The sequence below is a fragment of the Nomascus leucogenys genome, chromosome 9, assembly GCF_006542625.1.
Source record: "Nomascus leucogenys isolate Asia chromosome 9, Asia_NLE_v1, whole genome shotgun sequence".
Classification (NCBI taxonomy): domain Eukaryota; kingdom Metazoa; phylum Chordata; class Mammalia; order Primates; family Hylobatidae; genus Nomascus; species Nomascus leucogenys.
The window spans coordinates 103,192,097-103,206,271 of record NC_044389.1 but is presented as its reverse complement, the minus strand read 5'-3'; the positions used below and the strand labels follow the sequence as shown (position 1 = coordinate 103,206,271).

The 14,175-nt window shown below is 46.2% G+C and overlaps 1 protein-coding gene across 1 annotated transcript in view; it reads right to left on the bottom strand.

Moving 5' to 3' along the window:
• Nucleotides 1-4,876, bottom strand: part of UPF2 (UPF2 regulator of nonsense mediated mRNA decay) — a 120,325-nt gene extending 115,449 nt beyond the window's left edge. The window contains exon 1 of the mRNA XM_030819306.1: nucleotides 4,742-4,876. The gene's annotated coding sequence lies outside the window, so the exon portion shown is untranslated. The remainder of the gene's footprint in view (nucleotides 1-4,741) is intronic.
• Between the last annotated feature and the right edge of the window lie 9,299 nt (nucleotides 4,877-14,175).

Here is a 14,175-nt window from a genome sequence, read left to right as displayed (position 1 = left end):
CTTACTCCCTCATTGCTCTCCACTCCCTTGTTCTATGCATTTATTCTGACAGTGACACCTAAAAGCTGTAGTTAACCCCACTGGTAAAACTCAGAACAACAACAAAAAAGCTGTTGGTCTTATTTTTAAAATCGTCATTAGGGGCTGGACACAGTGGCTCACGCCTGTAATCCCAGCAATTTGGGAGGCCGAGGTGGGCAGATCACCTGAAGTCAGGAGTTCGAGACCAGCCTGGCCAACATGGTGAAACCCCATCTCTACTGAAAATACAAAAATTAGCTGGGCGTGGTAGCAGGCACCTGTAATCCCAGCTACTGGGGAGGTGGAGGCAGAACTGCTTGAACCCAGAAAGCAGAGGTTGCAGTGAGCCGAGATTGTGCCACTGCACTCCAGCACGGGCGACAGTGAGACTCCATCACACACACACACACACACACACACACACACACACAAATTACCTTTAATATATGAAAAAGCAGGCTGCGCACTGTTGCTCATTCCTGTCATCCCAGCACTTTGGGAGGCCAAGGCAGGCGGATCACTTGAGGTCAGGAGTTCACGACCAGCCTGGCCAACATGGGGAAGCCCCGTCTCTACTAAATATATAAAAATTAACCAGGCATGGTAGAGGGTGCCTGTAATCGCAGCTACTCGGGAGGCTGAAGCAAGAGAATCACTTGAACCCGGGAGGCGGAGGCTGCAGTAAGCGGAGATAGCGCCACTGCACTCCAGCCTGGGCAAAAGACGGAGACTCCATCTCAAAAAAACAAAAAAAGGAAAAGCATTGTTTCTACGCCAAGACAACATTAGCATTTATATTATCTATTTTTTTAATTAAAAAAACTGTTTTAATAAAATAAAGACAAGGTCTCAGTACGCTGTGCTGGCTGGTCTCACACTCCTGGGCTCAAGGGACCCTCCCGCCTCTGCCTTCCAAAGTGCTAGGATTACAGATATGAGCCACTATACCCGGCCAGCATTTCTATTATCTAGAAGTGTAGTTATTGATTCTTATATATTTTCAATTAAATATCCAACTTTAATGTGAAAACATCATGCCCTTAAAGCAAGCAAACTTTCAAAGAGACTGTTAATACTAATACACTACTTATGGTACCATACTAAACATTTTACATATATTACCTCATTCAATACTAAAATCTTTATGAGGTGGGTATTATTTTCCCTATTTTATAAATGAGTAAACTGAGACTTGACCAAGTAACTTGATCAAGGCCTGCACAGCTGGTGACAGAACGGGAATCTGAACCCATTCTCTGAACCAAAGAATCCTAAGAGTACCAAATCGTGAGATGGGAGACTTCCCCTAAAAATGACTATAGCAACCCATAGAATTATGAATCTCAAGAGAAGAAAGAACCCTTCATAATGGTTAAGTAGTTCTCATAAAATGTTTTTAACTTTTAGCAGATTCTGGCTGAAACATATGTGGACAACTTAATGTCTAAGGTAATAACATGATCTTATTGAGGGATATTAATCATTAAGTGAAAAAAAGTTTATATAGATTTCACATTTTCTGATGTGACGCATCAACAAGTAACATTTCAGGACCACAGGAAACTACAAAGAATGGCATCAGAACTTACAATTCATGTCTCTCTCTCTTTTTTTTTTTTTTTGAGATTGAGTCTCACTCTGTCACCAGGCTGGAGTGCAGTGGCACGATCTCGGCTCACCGCAACCTCTGCCACCTGGGTTCAAGCCATTCTCCTGCCTCAGCCTCCTGAGTAGCTGGGATTACAGGCATGTGCCACCATGCCCAGCTAATTTTGTATTTTTAGTAGAGATGGGGTTTCTCCACGTTGGTCAGGCTGGTCTCAAACTCCTGACCTCAGGTGATCTGCCCGCCTTGGCCTCCCAAAGTTCTGGGATTTACAGGCATGAGCCACCGCGGCTGGCCTCATGTCTCATTCTAAAAATAAAATAAAGTCTTAAATTCTTCAAAGAAAAGATTAAGAAATTCATGTAGCATCTGACAAATTCACAAAGATCATAATTTATTAGTTCAACAAAGTCCCAAACTTTTATGACTCTTTAGTAAGATTCATTTGTTCATTAAATTTTAAGTACTTAGTATATGAAATAAAGCTATAGTAGGCATGTAAGAATTAGACTCGGGGCTGGGTACGGTGGCTCATGCCTGTAATCCCAACAGTTTGGGAGGCCAAGGTCGGCAGATCATGAGGTCAAGAGATCGAGACCATCCTGGCCAACAACATGGTGAAACCCCATCTCTACTAAAAATACCAAAATTAGCTGGGCATGGTGGCACACGCCTGTAGTCCCAGCTACTCAGGAGGCTGAGGCAGGAGAATCACTTGAACCCGGGAGGCGGAGGTTGCCGTGAGCCGAGATGGCGCCACTGCACTCCAGCCGGGCGACAGAGCAAGACTCCGTTTCAAGAAAAAAAAAAAAAAAAAGGATTAGACTGTACCCTAGAGCATAATAAAACAGATTCTCCATAAAACCCTTAAGTCCTGATACTGGTATCTTCTTTCAACCACTTCATCCTTACATTACAAGCATACACCCAAAGTATACTTGGAACTAAATTTCCGTAAACAAAAAAATAAGACAAAAACCTAGAAGTTCATGAGGCAGCAATGCAACTTGTGAAAACAACATACATGGGCTTGGAAGTCGGACTGATTTTAAATCTGCATCCCAACTCTGCAGCCTGATAGCTACAGAAATCAGGCAACAACTTCTCTGACTCCACTTATTTATCAATAAGATGGATATACTGCTATCTATCTTGTAAAGTTCTTAAAATTCTAGCATAGTAACTAGTATGAGGGAGGCATTAATAAATGTTCTGTCACAAAGAACACTGAGAAGTTCAGCATACAATGAAAGATTTGTAAAGTCAGATAAAGACTATTAGATTTTATCTACTTCTATCCTCAATTTTTACATTCCAAAGACAGCAGCAGAGTCACCTACCCAAGATTACACAGCTAGTTTCCGTGGCTGGACCAATACTCACTACCCCGTGCTCTTTTTCACTACCTACACTAAAACGAGTAAAATATACAAACACCATGATTCACCTCAATACACGTTTGTTTTATGTAGACTTAAAAAGCTGAACACTAAGTGATATTTAATAAAATGCTAAAATTCTTATTTCAATAACTTCAAGCTTTAACAGCCAAACTTTTCATCTAAAGTGTTTCCAAAAGTTTTTCAAGTCCAAACTACAATTTTAAATAGGTCCTTTCTCAAGATAGTAAGGAGAAAAAGTCGTGATCTTTTCACTGGAATCCGATTAGCTGTTACAAATTAGTTTGCTGAATACAATTATATTCAGACTACCCTTAAAAGGAAACCATGCTTTAAAACCACCTTCCTAGCTCCCAAAATAGTGTCCTGTCACTTGAACTGTATATTTTATTTGGTATTCTAAATATATTCTGAACTTCCAAAAGAAAGCAAAACTAATTTAGTAGCAAAAGTACCAATGGAGTGTATTGGGGGGAAGAGAGCACAAAACGGGGTGTTTCCCTTTTAAAGACATTCCCTTGCAAAGTACCATATGGATTAGGTATGAAATCCCAATCAGAGTGCTCCGAAAACACTCCACAGTGAGAGAATGCTGTTTTATCTTTCAATTCTCTTATTCAAAATGCTGTAAGGACAGAACAGCACAGGAACACTATCTCCCAGTTTCTGACTTTATTTTTTAAAGAACATCCTTAGCATAAAGGACGTGTTAAGAACTGTTAGAAATTGTACCAGCTCACAAATGAAGAGACTGACGATGTTAAGGAACACCTAAGAACTATGGAAATGAGATAAAGCGTCTGCGAGGATTTCACTTTGATCTGATGCATCACTTCGTGTCGAGTAAGTCCTCTAAGAAGAGCAAGAGAGCTGAAGGTCCGATCACCCCAGCGTGGACCCAGCTGGCTCTGCTCTACCAACCTGGGGACCAAATATCCTGTGATCACTTTCTTAGTCCAACAGTCCTAGCAAGAAGAGAGTGCTTGGAGCCTTGAAGAAGTGAAGGTAAAGTGAAGAATCAACCAGCCTATGTGATTAAAAGGAAGTCAACCGAACAGCCCATGCCCACCATCCCCAGACACAGCCCAAGCCCCTTCCCCTACACACACCTCTCCTACAAACCCCTGCTCTGGTGGTGTAGGAACCTCTACACCCACCACACTTCCCCGCCACAACTCCCCTTCCCACAGGTATCCACGGTCACCTTCGCGGACCATCGCTGCCCCAACCCCAACTTCTCGCCCCACACTCCCTCGCAACAGAAGCCTCCCCGGCCGGTCTCCCCACTCCGCAGCCTCCCACACACGCGCCCTCCCCACTTTCTCGCCCTCGCTTCCCTCTCGGCTCTCGAGGAGCTTCCCCCGACCTCCCCTCGCTCTCCTCCACGCCCCCGAACACCTTCGCCCCTCCACCGCGGGCTCCCCGCCTCCAGCCCCGAGGCCCGGCCCAGGCATGTGGGGCAGGCACCTCCTCCACCGCCCCCCAAGCATGGCCCAGCCCGGGGGCTCCCGCATTGATGGGAGCCTCGGAGAGAGGGGGTCTGAGGAGAACGACGCCGGACCCGCGGTCCCTCCACCGCTCGCCGACCCCGGAGAGCTGGAGTGTGGAGTCGCCTCTGGGGTCCCCGAGGGAGTAGGAGTCTAGGCCGGTGCCCCCCAGCCCCGTTTCCTCCCGATCGTTGGAGCGGAGGGGAAGGAGGATCTCCGGGACTCACCTCGAGCCTGTTGTCAACATTAGCCCCGGGTTTCCCAGCACCAACTCCAGCGCTCGGGCTCTCCCCTCCCCTCCCCCCACCTATCTCGCAGCCGAGGGCCCGCCTTCCCTCAGCTCCCCCTCCTCCCTCCGCCCGCCGGCCCTCCCGCCCGCCACTCACCAGCGCGGCCGGGCTGAGGGTGGGGGCGGGGCGGAAGGAGGCGAGCGGGAGAAGGCCATCCGCGCGACTGCCCGATTAGAAACAGTCCTGATCGTCTTCCCCGCGGCATGGCGATGCCCCCAGCTTGACTCTGGGGTGGCGGGTCCGGGGCAAAGGCTCATATGAGTACCACCCACTTAACGGCTCTTCCAAATTCCTCAGTCGATGAGAAGAGCGAATTTTTCAGACAGGCAATACGTAAGGTAGCCACTACCAGCACCTCAAACCAGGGCCCCAGCGGAGGGGTGGAGTGTTCCGAGGACCCGAGGCAGGAAGTGGATTGGTCGCCAGGAAAGGGGAAGCGCCTGAATTGGAGCTGCGCAGGCGCAGGCGCTTCGCGGGGGATGGGGGTGGGAAGCGCGAATGGGGCGGGGCGGAGCTCACGGGAGGCGAGGAAAGGTGGTAGAATAGTGGGAGGGTTACGGAGCGCCACTAAGGACAAGCCTGGCCACGTGATTCTCCTGGGAGTTTCCTGGTGCGAACCTAAGGAAGAGGTCTAAGAAGAGAAAGTTTGATTGGACTAATTCGAAGGGAGACGTGGAAGATTTAGAAAATTGGAAACTGGAGAAACTAAAGCATATGGCTGGTTTGGGATGTGGGAGTCGCTTAGGAATGGGTCTAGTTTTAAGAATGCCCTAAAAGACATCGAAAGTCCTGCGGGGGGATTTCCAGAAGCACTTCTAGGTGTTCGACGTAAAAACCACCCAGGGCGAAGAAGAATCAAGGCTTTTTCCATACACTTCTTAGAAAGTACCCGGTTCTAGGAAGCAAATTTTTAAAAATTACAGTGGCAAGACCTCCCTGTGTTATCAAATCACCCATTTAAAAAAAAAATGGCCAGCGTCGACATTTCTTACGAATGCGAACCCAAGCCGACTTTCAAAAATGGGTATCAGTTTATCCACACTGCTTATTTCCTCCTGAATTGCTGAAATGGTGCATCTGGCCTCGAAACAGTACTGGGTTCTGCCAACGGGATCCGAGTAGGTGGCTCTGGCTGGTGCGGAGCTAGAGGAACAAGGGTGCGAAACTGGTCTTGACGTTTGCTTGACTTGAGGGGGCCCCCACCTGGTGTCCAGGCCCATGTAATGAACTACTACCAACCACAAATACCTGAGGCAAGTCCAGGTTCCCTATGACTCAACCTTTGCCCATTTGCCTCTATTTACTGTTTGCTTCCCCATTTGTTCTTAGCACGCAAATTATCCTCTCATACTGCGTGTTGCTGCTTCCTGTATTTAAAAATATATATATTTTTATACACTACACATAGGTCAGTTATTTAAAGGATAGTAAAAGAGAAAGATGAATACTGCTATTCTGCAGCATTGATAAACAATTATGAGAACTGCCCCAAATACCATATTGGTGATAGCCACCCACGCTTCTCTTCAAGGTTCCCTTTTCCCATTTCGTCGGATTACCTTAAGAAGCTTTAGGTCTGGCTGGCGCGGTGCCTCATGCCCGTAATCTCAGCACTTTGGGAGGCTGAGGCTGGTGGATTACCTGAGGTCAGGAGTTCCAGACCAGCCTGGCCCCAACATGGTGAAACCCAGTCTCTACTAAAAATACAAAATTAGCCAGATGTGGTGGCGAGCGCCTGTAATCCCAGCTACTTGGGAGGCAGAGGCAGAAGAATCACTTAGAACCCGGGAAGCAGAAGTTGCAGTGAGCCGAGATAGCGCCACTGCACTCCGGACTGGGCAACACAGCAAGACTCTGTCTCAAAAAAAAAAAAAGAAAGAAAGAAAAAAGCTTTACCTCTTTGTTAATAAATATAATAAATCCTTCTCATCCTAAATCAAGTCAACCTTTGCCTTTGATCAGGTGTTAAAAGGAAATAACCTAAAATCAAAAAACAGGAGGGCCTTTTTGTTGAGCATTTGCTATTTTACATTTGTGATTTTAGTTAATCGCAATCACCATTTTATAAAAATTGAGTGAGATTAATTTACTATCACAAAACCGATAAGTATACTATCTAGTATTCTACTCAAATCTAACTCCAAAAACCCAAGTTCTTTCTGCTATGTCTGTACGCAAACTTTTACATAAACTGAGAATGCTGCCAATCATTTTACTTCCAAAGACAGATGTCAAGCTAGCCACCAAAAGCCTGATGTGGGAATATCATTGTAATCTCTTAACTAGAAAAAACACCCACTCTGAAGAGGTCGTCATTTTTTTATTTGGATAATAATTCAAACTTCATGATTTTCTGAAAATATATTCTCAAGATGAATTTTTGAGAAAAGTCTCAAAAATGTTCATTGTTCTTTTTGCCTGCTTTAATTGACAGAACGGTTCTACGTGGGGAAAAAAGAGAATGAAACTATTTAGTTTTTATTTAGACCTACACGATACTACTCACTACTTAAAACCTACCTAGTGGCAGCTTCACAGACAAAAGCAAAGGCCAGGCAAAGAGATTACAATTACAGAGCAGGACAAATCCTGAGTTTAAGGAAAAGAAAAAAGCATCAGATGAGGCCAACCAGCTATAACTACAGCCTCTGCCCACTGACCTCAGAGAACTGGGAGTGTTCTGTTCCATGAGGAAATCCAGCTTTGATCTTTTAGAAACCGATGTTTAACTAACCTAGTTTAAGCTGCTTTTTAAAAAATACCCAACTCTTGGTTTATCTCTGGTAGAAATTTTTTCGGTGTCTCCTCTATCTGCTTAACAGTTTCCAAAAGTAAATGTGTTGAAGTGTGTCCCTTCAACATGAAATATAAGCATTGGCCGGGCGTGGTGGCTCACGCCTGTAATCCCAACACTGGGAGGCCGAGGCGGGCTGATCACCTGAGGTCGGGAGTTCGAGACCAGCCTGGCCAACATGGTGAAACCCTGTCCCTACTAAAAATATAAAATTAGCCAGGCGTGGTGGTGTGCGCCTGTAATCCCAGCTACTCAGGAGGCTGAGGCAGGAGAATCACTTGAACCCGGAAGGCAGAGGTTGCAGGGAGCCGAGATCACTCCATTGTACTCCAGCCTGGGCAACAAGACCGAAACTCCGTCTCAAAAAAAAAAAAAGAAAGAAATATAAGTATTGAGGGTGCATTTAAACAAATATAAACATACGAAACATATTGGTACTTGTTAACAAATCATGTTGGAATTTCTTGTGGAACTGTAAGATGAAAATCAGTTTACTAACACTGGCTTCTCTGAATTCCACCAAAATAGAACACAAGCAATGTGAGATTAACCTGTTTTATTTTTCAAGCTTTTAATACGGCTAGTCAAAAAAGTAAATTAATATTGGCTTGGCCGGGTGCCATGGCTGACACCTGTAATCCCAGCACTTTGGGAGGCCAAGGCGGGTGGATCACCTGAGGTCAGGAGCTCGAGACTAGCCTGGCCAACATGGTGAAACCCTGCCTCTACTAAAATACAAAAATTGGCCGGGCATGGTGGCAGGCGCCTGTAATCTCCACTACTCGGGAGACTGAGGTAGGAGAATCGCTTGAACCCAGCAGGCGGAGGTTGTAGTGAGCCAAAATCGCGCCACTGCACTCCAACCTGGGCAACAAAGCGAGACTCCCTCTCGAAAATAAATAAATAAATAATATAAATAAATCAAATGATAAGACTTATAAAGTGCTTAGAACAGCACTTGGCAAGTTAGTGAAAGTCCGATGAATGAGATTAAAATCTAATGCAGGAGGTAGATCGTAAATAAACAGATAAAAACTGTGATGGTTAGAATAAATGCTCAAAGGGAAAAAGGGTAACGTAATGCAGAGTAACAGGAGAGAGGGAAGAGGGTGGCTGTTTTACAGTCAGGAAAAGGCTCTTGAATGATGTAAAATTTGAACTAAAACTTAGAGAATTGGAAGTTCCTAGTTATGCAAACTGGAAATGTCAAATGGGCATTTGGAACACAGGGGAGAGCTCCAGCCTAGAGATGAAATTTTGAAAGTCATCCGTAGAGACAGTATTTAAAGCCATAAGAATGGATGGGTTCAGGTCAGGCGCAGTGGCTCATGCCTGTAACCCCAGCACTTTCGGAGGCCGAGGAAGGCAGATCACTTGAGGTCAGGAGTTTGAGACCAGCTTGGCCAACATGGCAAAACCCCATCTCTACTAAAAATACAAAAATTAGCCAGGTATAGTGGCACACACCTGTAGTTCCCGCTACTCCAGAGGCTGAGGCAGGAGAATGGCATGAACGTGGGAGGCAGAGGTTGCAGTGAGCCGAGATGGTGCCACTGCACTCCGGCCTGGGCAAATACGATCCACGTCGCAGGGGGGCGGGCGCCCCCGCGCGGGATATCCCGCCTCCCCCCCGGGAATCGATCCGTCGCAGGGGGGCGGGCGCCCCCCGCGATGCGGGGAGTAATATCACCCCCCTCTCCCCCTCTGGATATTACGATCCATGGTGGTCACACAGCGTGTTGACGATATTGTCAGTAATATCTTCCCCGCCTCTGGAAATTACCAGCTATATAACAGACTGGTGTACATCCTCTGCACTCTTTGTAGTAATAGCATCCTCTCGCCCCTGGATATTAAGAACAATACCACAGGAGTGTTTCTACCCCCAGCAGCATTGGGTGTAGTATCGTCCTGTCCCACGTTGAAATTAGGAACAGTATCACTGGGGGCGTGTCTACCGCATGCGATATTGAAAGTAACATCCTCCTCTTCTCTCCTGGATCATGGGGACAATATCCCTGGGGTGGTGGACACTTTCTGCGGTATTGGGAGTAGCGTCATCCTCTCCCCCTTGGAATATTAAGGACCATATGACAGGGGTGCTGTACACACCCTGCGCTATTAAGAATATTATCCTCCCCCGCCCTGCACATTAGAAAAAATATCACAGACTGGGTGTACACCTCCTGCGATATGGGGGTAATATCATATTCTCTTCTTCTGGGTAGTAGGAACAATATTACACGGGTTTGTACACTTTCTGTGATATTGGGAGTAATATCAACCTCTCCGCCTTTGAATATTAAGAACAAGGTCGGGCGCGGTGGCTCACGCCTGTAATCCCAGCACTTTGGGAGGCCGAGACGGGTGGATCACGAGGTCAGGAGATCGAGACCATCCTGGTTAACACGATGAAACCCCGTCTCTACTAAAAATACAAAAAATTAGCCGGGCGCGGTGGCGGGCGCCTATAGTCCCAGCTACTCGGGAGGCTGAGGCAGGAGAATGGCGTGAACCCGGTAGGCGGAGCTTGCAGTGAGCAAAGAACAATATCCCAGACTGGATGTACACCGCCTGCCATATTGGGAGTAATATCAGTCTCTCCTCTCCATGGATATTAGGAAGAATATCCCAGGATGGGTGTACACCTCCTGCTGGATAGGGAGTCATATCGTCCTCTCCCTTCCTGGCTACTAGGAGCAATATCAGAGGGTGGGTGTACACAGCCTGCGATATTGGGGGTAATATCACCCTCTCCCCCTCCGCATATTAGGAACAATATCACAGAAGGGGTGTACACTTCCTGCGATGCTGGGAGTAATAGCATTCTCTTCTTCCGGGAATATTACGAGGAATATCACGGGGTGGATGCACACCCACTGCTAGATTGGGAGTAACGTCATACGCCACCCCCTGGAGATGATATTCGGATCAATATCACCGGGTGGGTGTACACCTACTGTGATATTGAACGTAATATCATGCTGTCTCCCTCCCTGGACATTAGGAACAATATCACAGGTGGGTGTACACCCACTGAGGTATTAGGCATGATATTCATATTAATTCTTCCTCATTTATTATTCACAGGAATATGTATTACCAATATTAATATTAATATTCAGAAATCATTGCTAATAAAAAATGTTCAGGTTATTAATATTAATATTAAATATTAGGAGCTAATATTAATGTTTTCTCATAAGATCAATATCAGTTATTAATACCAGGAGTCATTAATCATTAATATTAATCATTTATTGTTATCATTAGTATAACTCTTTAATACTCATTATCATTATTATCAGTATTGATTTTAGAAATTATATGATCAGTTATTAATATTGATAATTATTAGTATAAATTAATAATTGATAGTATGAATTGCAGTAAGTAACATTGCGCCATTCCACCCCTCCCTTGGCAGCTCAGTTACGTACCCAAAATGAGAATACATATGCCCCTGAGAGAGCGGCGGTATACTGGGATAGATGAGGATGGTCACGTGGTGGAGAGGCGTGTTTTTGTGTACCAGCCCTTCACCTCTGCCGACCTTCTCAACTGGGAAAACAATACCCGTCCTAGACTGAAAAACCACAAGCCCTAATTGATTTGCTCCAAACTGTTATCCAGAGCCACTACCCGACCTGGGCTGATTCCCACCAGTTGCTCATGTTCCTCCTTAACAGAGATGAAAGGCGAAAGGTGGAGAGGGCTCCAAGCAGCAACTAAGTGGCTAGAGGAACATGCACCAGCTGATTATCAAAACCCCCAAGAGTATGGAAGGACCCAGTTACCAGGAACCGAACCCCAGTTGGACCCACATGAAAGAGAGGATATGCAAAGGCTAAACCGAGACAGGGAAGCGCTTTGGAAGGATTAAAGAGGGGAGCTCAGAAGGCCACAAACGTTAACAAGGTCTCTGAGGTCATTCAGGAAAAGAAGAAAGTCCAGCACGATTCTACCAGAGACTGTGTGAGGCCTATGGTATGCGTACTCCCCTTGATCCCGACAACTCTGAAAATCAGCGCACGATTAACATGGCTTTCGTCCGTCAAAGCGCGGAAGACATTAGAAGAAACCTGCAGAAGCAGGATGGGCTTGCAGGGATGAATACATCACGATGAGTAGAAAGAGCTAAGCAGGTGTTTGTAAGCAGGGATGCAGTAAGCGTCGAGGAAAACCGCAAAGAGAATGAACGTCAGGCCCGGCGAAACGCCGACCTGTTTGTTAGCTGCAGCAATCAGAGGGGTCCCCCCAAAGAAGCAAGGGAAGGGGGGCCCTGGGAAGGAAACTCAGCTTGGCTGTCAGAGTTTGCAGCGTAACCAGTGTGCTTATTGTAAAGAAATAGGACATTGGAAGAACAAATGCCCTGAGCTCAAAAGAAAACAAGGTGACTCAGAGCAGGAGGCCCCGGACGAGGGGGAAGGGGCCCAGCTCAACCTGGCAGAAGGGTTATTGGACTGAGGGAGACTGGGCTCAAGTGTCCCCAAAGAACCTCTGGTCAGAATGACAGTTGGGGGTAGAGACATTGATTTTCTTGTAGAAAGCGGTGCTGAACATTTGCTAGTAACCACCCTGGTCGCCCCCTTATCCAAAAAGACTCTTGACATCACCAGAGCCACTGGGGTTTCAGCCAAGCAAGCTTTCTGCTTGCCTGGGACTTGTACTGTAGGAGGACATAAAGTGATTCATCCGTTTTTGTACATGCCTGACTGTCCCTTGCCGTTGTTGGGAAGGGACTTGCTTAGCAAGCTGAGAGTCGCTATCTCTTTGACAGAACACGGCTCTTGGCTACTAAAGTTACCCGCAACGGGAGTCATTATCAACGGTCCCCCGAGAGGAGGAATGGAGACTTTTCTGAACTGAGCCGGGCCAAGAGATAAGACCAGCTCTGGCTAAGCGGTGGCCAAGAGTATGGGCGGAAGACGACCCTCCAGGGTTGGCCAGTTAAGACTGGGGCCCAGCCAGTTAGGCAAAAACAGGACCCGGTCCCTAGAGAAGCTCTTCAAGGTATCCGGGTCCATGTCAAGCACCTAAGAACTTTTGGAATGAGAGTTCCTCGTCAGTCTCCATGGAACACTCCCCTCCTGCCTGTTCCCAAGCCATGGACGGAGGACTACAGGCCGGGACAGGATTTGCGCTTGTTTAGTCAAGCTACACTGACTTCACATCCAAGAGCACCTAACCCGTCCACATTGTTGGGGTTGCTGCCAGCTGAGGACAGCTGGTTCACCTGCTTGGACCTGAAAGACGCTTTCTTTCCTATCAGATTAGTCCCTGAGAGCCAGAAGCTGTTTGCCTTTCAGTGGGAAGATCCGGAGTCAGATGTCACTACTCAGTACACTTGGACCGGGCTTCCCCAAGGATTCAAGAACTCCCCCAGCATCTTCAGGGAGGCGTTGGCTCGAGACCTCCAGAAGTTTCCCACCAGAGACCCAGGCTGCGCGTTGCTCCTGTAGGTTGATGACCTTTTGCTGGGACGCCCCACGGCAGTCGGGTGCGCCAAGGGAACAGATGCCCTACGCCGACACCTGGAGGACTGTGGGTGTAAGGCGTCCAAGAAGAAAGCTCAGATCTGCCGTCAGTAGGTACGTTACTTCAGATTATGAATAATATTACAAGGTGTACAGCCCTTGCGATATTAGGAGTAACATTTCCATAAAATATTATGAATAATATCACTGTACACCACGGGTGACATTAGGAGTAGCGGCCCCGAAAACTATTATGAATAACTTCACAGGGTGTACTCCCTCTGTGACATTAGGAGTAACATCTTTCTAAAATATTACGTGTAATATGGCAAAATGTACACCCCCTGTGACAGCAGAAGTAACATCGCCTGAGGATCTAAGAAATAATATCAGATTGTGTACCTGCATTGTGACATCAGTAGCAACATCCCTTTAGGGTATTACAATTATTATCAGAGTATGAACAGCTTCTGTGACATTAGGAGTAACATCACCTTACAATATTGGGAATAAGACTGCACGGTGTACACGGCCTGTGACACTAGTGGTAACATTTCTTTAGGATATTACGAATAACACGACAGGGTGTACAGCCCCTGTGATATTAGGAGTAACATATCAAAAAAAACTTTACAAATAATATCACGGTTTGCACACCACGTGTGACATTAGGAGTAACATCCCCTGAAACGATTATGAATAACCTCACAGATTGTACACTGTCTGTGATATTAGGAGTTAACATCTTCCTAGAATGAGAAGGATAACATTGCAGGATGTACACCGCCGTGACATAAGGAGTGACATCACTCTAGGATATTATGAATAATATAACAAAGTGCACACAATTTGTATGGTAGGAGTAACATTCCCCTGGGATACTACGAATCATAGCACAGAAAGCATACCCCCTGTGACAATAGGAGTAACATCCCCTTAGGATATTACAAATAATTTCACAAGATGTACACGCATGGTGACACTAGTAACAATATCCAGCTAGTAGATTGTGAATAATATCACAGCCTGCACACATTGGCGACATTAGGAGTAACATGCCCCTAGAGTGTTATGAATAATATCACAGGGTGTACACACCC